This window comes from Rhinolophus sinicus, linkage group LG10, assembly GCF_036562045.2.
Source record: "Rhinolophus sinicus isolate RSC01 linkage group LG10, ASM3656204v1, whole genome shotgun sequence".
Lineage (NCBI taxonomy): Eukaryota > Metazoa > Chordata > Mammalia > Chiroptera > Rhinolophidae > Rhinolophus > Rhinolophus sinicus.
Genome location: NC_133759.1, coordinates 37,289,474 through 37,295,967, shown reverse-complemented (window position 1 = coordinate 37,295,967; position 6,494 = coordinate 37,289,474). Strand labels below are relative to the sequence as shown.

The 6,494-nt window shown below is 36.5% G+C and overlaps 1 pseudogene; it reads right to left on the bottom strand.

Moving 5' to 3' along the window:
* Positions 1-515: 515 nt before the first annotated feature.
* On the bottom strand, positions 516-1,347 carry LOC109455116 (thioredoxin-related transmembrane protein 1; annotated as a pseudogene).
* Between the last annotated feature and the right edge of the window lie 5,147 nt (positions 1,348-6,494).

Below are 6,494 nucleotides of genomic sequence, written 5' to 3'. Positions count from 1 at the left end.
ATCTAAAAATATGAGGAAATTTTGGACTCTGTCTCTAAAAGGACCACAAAGTTCTCAGTGAAATATACATTTCTTGAGACAATGGGCAAAGTTCCCATTTATAGGAAATATGTTCTTTTTGTCACAGTGAAACTGAGAAAATGTTTTCAAATGAGAAATCTTTTTCTCTAAAGTAATCTCCTTAAATACCTTAATAATGCAATATTTGGGAAATGTAATTTTCCAACTCACGCTTGGAAAAGGTTATAATTAAACAACCATAAATAAATCTTATTGCTTGGCACCAAATTTTTCAAAAATTAAATAACTGTTTAAACCACCATACTGTTGTTAAATCCTTTTTCAAACATTTTACATAGTGCTACCTTTATTTTCTGAAGGTAGACCATTCACTCAACCTAATGACAACCTAGACTGAATCCTACAATGTACCAGTCACAATTCACTTCCAACCAAAAGAAATTATCAGTCTTCTGTTTTTGTCAAAATCATGTCAAGATATTTATAAGAATTAACTAAGATTCATCTGTAGTCAATGAAGAACCACAGAACATTGTCTTATGGCATTCTGTGGAAAGTCTTTGTTCCTTTTCTTTACTTTCAGCTTCCTCTTCTGAAACACTTTGTTCATCAGCCTCTTGATCCTTCTCCACTTTTTTCAAAGGTTGAAAAGATTCTGGTAATAATTTTTAGGAAGACTATGGCTGTGGTCTGCATCTTTTTGAAGGACAAAGGCAATCTGCCACAAATATCATACAAAGTCCTAATAGTCTTGAAAGCAGAGTTGCTAAAGCAAAAACTGTACATGAGTATGATCCCCACACCAGTAACCTAAGGTCTTCAATAAAATAGTTATGGCAAGTCCTGATCCACATAGATAGCTGAAGGAGTGCTGACATATTAATCAGAACAGAACCTGGACCAAACCAAGATGAAGCAGGTTCAATACTCTTCCACCCTTTTTCCTTATAAAATTTATGAAGTCCTTCTTAAGTCTGTGGGCCCTGATAGCACCTAAATTCACCATCTTTACAACGATAAATAGTAGGAAGAGCAATTATGCTAAATCGTCCACTCAGTCCTGGCTGCTCTGTAACATCTACTATTGCAACATTAACCTCAAGATCTTCTCCCCATTCGGCAAACTTTCCCATTCTGGTTGAAGATTCTGACAAGCAGGACATTCTGGAGCATAAAATTCTATTATCCACTCTCTTTCCAGCACTCTCTCCAGTTCTCCTCCGTGAGCATGTGACCAACACTCGGCCACCAGTAGTTCCAGGGAGTCCCTCAAAGCAACAGCATCAGAACTGCCACGGGACCCACGAGACTCCCAGGGGCGGCCATGTCTGCAGCTCGCCCACCCCACAGTAATTGTCGAGGCTCCCACCTCCTAGCAGCAGCTCCTCTGTGCCACATCTTCTTTATCCAGTCATCGATCAGTAGGTACTTAGGTTGCTTCCATATCTTGGCTATTACTAGTAATGCTGCAATGAACATACAGATGCACATATCCTTTCAAATTAGTGTTCTAAATTTCTTTGGATAAATACCCAGGACTAGAAGGACTAGAATTGCTGGGTCATAAGATAGTTCTACTTTTAATTTTTTGAGGAACCTCCAAACTGTTTTCCATAGTGGCTGCGTCAATTTGCAAACCCACCAACAGCGCACAAGGGTTTTTTTCTCCACATTCTCACCAACACTTGTTTATTGATGAAGGCCATTCGCACAGGTGTGAGGTAATATCTCATTGTGGTTTTAATTTGCATTTCTCTGATGATTACTGACAATACAACTTTTCATATGTATTGGCCATTTTATGTCCTCCTTGGAGAAATGTCTATTCAGGTCCTCTGCCCATTTTTAAGTGGATTGTTTGATTTTTTTAGTGTTAAGTTGTATGACTTCTTATATATTTTGGATATTAACCCCTTATCAGATGTATCATTACAAATATTTTCTTCCATTCAGTAGGTTATCTTTTGTTTTGTTGAAGGTTTCCTTTGCTGTGCAAAAACTTTTTAGTTCGATTAAGCCTATTTGTTTTTTCCTTTTGTTTCCCTTGCCCAAAGAGATACATAAAAAAAAAAATATATATTACTAAAAGCAATGTCAAAGCGTTTACTGAGTGCATCTATACTACTATTAGAGGAAACATTAAAGCAAAAATCTTTATAAGAAAATAACAGAGCCAGTTCATGGTGACAAAAGGTTCAACTCATGAGGAAGATAAAATAATCCTACATGTGTATGCAGTTAATAATATGCCCTCAAAACATATAAAGCAAATATGGGCAAATCTACAAGGAAAATAGATAAATTCTCAAAATGAGAGCTTTAAAAAAACAGAAGATATAAAAAAGAAGCAGATAAAAAAATCAGTAAGGATAAAGAACATTTTAACAACATTTAACTAATGGAAAATTATAGAGCACTACACCCAACACCTGCACAATAATTTTTTTTTCAAATACACACAGAACAATGACAGAATTAACATATAATGAGCCATGAAACAAGTCTGGACAAATTGAAAAGTATTGAAATCATAACAGTATATTCTCCAACTATGTGCAGTTAAGTTAAAATCAGTAACAATAACAACAAACCCTAAAAAATACTGGTATGTTTGGAAATTCAGGAATGTATTTTGAAATAACCAGTGGATCAAAGAAGTCCCAAGAGAAAACAAACAATATTTCTACCTGAATGATAACAAAAAAACTGTTATCAGATTTTGTCAGATATAGTTAACACAGTGCTTAGAGGAAAACTGATAGCCACAAATGCCTATATTTAATGAAAATTAACACACTAACCATTGTTCTCAAGAAGTTAGTAAATTTGGGGAAGATATCAGCAGGGATGATAGCATAGTTTGTTCATCTTCCCAGGTCTCCATATAAAAACAGGAAGTGTTTAGTTAGCAAAACCAAAAACCTATGAACATTTACAACAAAAACAAAAGATAACAAATAAATAAACAGATATCCCATGCTCGTGAGTTGTAAGTCTTAATATTATTAAGATGGCCATTGTCCCCAAGTTGATTTACAGAATCAACAAAATCCCAATTAAAATCCCAGCAGGATTTTTAAAAATAATTTTCCAAGCTGATTCTAAAATTCATATAAAAATACAGAATGACCTAGAATAGTTAAACAACTAGGAAAAAGATGTACAAACTTGGAGAACTCATACGCCCTGATTTCAAGACTTCCTAGAAGACTGCAGTAACCAAGGCTGAGTATCACTGGCATACAGAGAGATCCATGGCACAGAACAGAAAGTCCAGAGATAGATGCACATATATATGGCCAATTGATTTTTTTGTGGGCATGGTTTTCTTTCTCTTGAATAAATAAGCAATGGAATTGCTTAGTCATATGGTAGATGTATAATTAACAGCAAAAAGCCATATAGTTTTCCAGATGGGTTGTACCATTTTACCCACTTACAAGTAATATGTGAAAGCTCTGGTTGTTCCATTTTTTCACCATTTCTTGGTGTTGTCAGACTTTAATTTTAGCCTTTCTTGGTGAGTGTATAAAGGTATCTCATTGCAGTTTAATATGCATTTACTGATGACTAGTAATTCTGAGGCATTTGCCATGTGGGCATTTGTATACCTGCCTTTGTGAAGTGTCTATTTAAGTCTAATACCTATTTTTGAGTAGATTTCTCTTTTTATTAATGAGATGTAAAAGTCCCTTGTAAATTCTGGATACAAGTCGTTTGTTAAATATCTGTACTGTGAATATTTCTCACAGTCCATAGCTTCTTTATTCATTTCATGATAACAAATTAAAACCACAATGAAATATCACCTCAAACCTGTCAGAATGGCTATCATCAATAAATGCACAAACAAGTGTTGGCAAGGATGGGGAGAAAAGGGATCCTTCATGCACTGCTGGTGGGACTGCAAATTGGTGGAGCCACTATGGCAAACAGTATGGAGGTTCCTCAAAAAAATAAATATAGAACTACCTCATGACCTAACAATTCCACTTCTGCGTATTCATCCAAAGAAATCCAAAACATTGATTCAAAAAGATACATGCATCCCTATGTTCACTGCAGCATTGCTAGTAATAACCAAGATCTGGAAGCAACCTAAGTGCCCATCAGTAGACAACTGGATAAAGAAGAAGTGATACATATATACAATGTAATATTACTCGGCCATAAAAAAGAATGAAAGCTTACCATTTGCAACAACATGGATGGACATAGAGGGTATTGTGCTAAGTGAAATATAAGACAGAGAAAGACAAATACCATATGATTTCATTTATAGGTGGAATCTAAAGAACAAAATAAATGAACAAACAAAATAGAAACAGATTCATAGATACAGAGAACAAACCAATGGTTGCCAGACGAAAGAGGGGATTAGGGACTAGGTGCAAAAGGTGAAGGGATTAAGAAGTACACATTGGTAGTTACAAAATAGTCATGGGCATGTAAAGTAAAAAGTTTGAAATAGAAGTTAGGAAATATAGGGAATATAGTTGATAATACAAGGTATGATCAAACAACATGGTGAATGTTTAAATTTTAAAAACGTATTACAGTAAAAGACACATTGCCATTAATCCCTCTCAAAATACTCCCCCTTACTTCAAACCCACTTATCCCATTGTTCTTGCCACTTTCTGAAGCACTTCTGGAAGTCCTCTTTCATGAGTGTCTTTAGTTGCATTGTTGTAGCTGCCTCAATGTCCTGAATCATTTTGACTTTGGGAAAGAGCCAGAAGTCACACAGCACCAGATCCAGTGAATAAGGTGGATGAAGACTCTCCATAATGTTTTTATTTAACAGAAATTGCCATGTACCAGAAGCGATGTGTGACATGGAGCATTGTCATGATGGAGGACGATTTATGACACACTTTAAAACACACCTTCTCTCAACCATAGCTCATACCTGACTGCACCGAACAAGTTGAAACTTGTCACATACTGTAACTGAAGTTTGACATGCCGCTTCCCATATTGAAGATCCCCGCTTTTCCACTGGATGGCACTTGGCAGCAGCATTCACCGTATCTTGTGATCACAATGAAAGACTCCATGTCACACATCACTTCTGGGATGGCAATTTCTGTCCAATAAAACACTACGGTGTGTCCTCATCCACCTTATTCACCGGATCTGGCACCGTGTGACTTCTGGCTCTTCCCCAAAGTCAAAATGACCATAAAAGGTATACGTTTTAAATCAATTCAGGACATCGAGGCAGCCACAACAACACAACTAAAGACACTCACAAAAGAGGACTTCCAGAACTGCTTCAGAAAGTGGCAAGAATGGATAAGTGTGCTCAAAGTAAGGGGCAGTATTTTGAGGGGGATTAATGGCAATGTGTCTTTTACTGTAATAAATTTTTTAAATTTAAATATTCACCGTATTTTTTTAACACACCTCATACTTTAATAATTATGTATGTTGCCCAGTGGGTACTAGATTTATTGGGGGGGGATCACTTTGTAAGTTACATAAATGTCTAATCACTATGCTGTACACCTGAAACTAATATAAAATAATACTGAATATCAACTGTAATTGAAAAATAAAGAAATCAATTGTACTTCTACAGTATAGCAATGAATAACTGGAAAAAAATGTAAAATCCCACTTGCAATAGCATCCAAAAACATAAGATAACCGGAGATAAATTTTTTAGAAGACATGCAAGATCTCCACACAGAAAACTATAAAACATTGTTGAACAAAATTAAATACAATATAAATAAACGAAACCATGTAACATAGAAAGACTCAAAATTGTTAAGATGTCAAGTCTCTGCAAAGTGAGCTGAAGAATCAGTAAATGAAAATCTAAGAGGAAATTGCCAAGACAATTATAAACTTCATATGGAAATGCAAAGAACCTACAACAGCTAAAACATTCTGGAAAAAGATAAAGTCGACAGACTTACAATTCTTAAAAGTGATAGTAATCAACACAGCAGACTCACCAAGATCAAGGATTTGGTGTTGAGGGAATGGCGGCAGAGACTCTCTTACCACCCTGCCAGAAATCCCCATGGGCTAGGCCCACCACAGATCCCCCAGAGCTCCAGGGAAGCCAGAAAGAGATACAGACACTGTGGGTAACAAGGCAGTCCAGCATCACACAGCAGAGAAGAGTACTGAGAGCTGGAAAGAGAAACATTCCAGGTTTCAAAGAAGCCCTAAAAGTCAAATCCAGAAGAGGACCCCCGATCTGGCCAAACTTTCCCCCCATCTCAAGTCAACATTTGTGACTGCACCTTGGGCTACAGAATGTGGGGCCAAGATGGGAGCATTTTTAATGTTCTCCCGCTCTCAGATGGGGCAACTAGTGGTCAAACAGAGCAAAATCTGGGTAGCCAAATGACAGGCTTCTGCAAAAATGGGTATAATACCTACCTCACTAGATTGCTGTGAGGATTAAATGCTGTGATATATAGAAAGCAGCTAGCACCTTACCAGGCATACAGTAC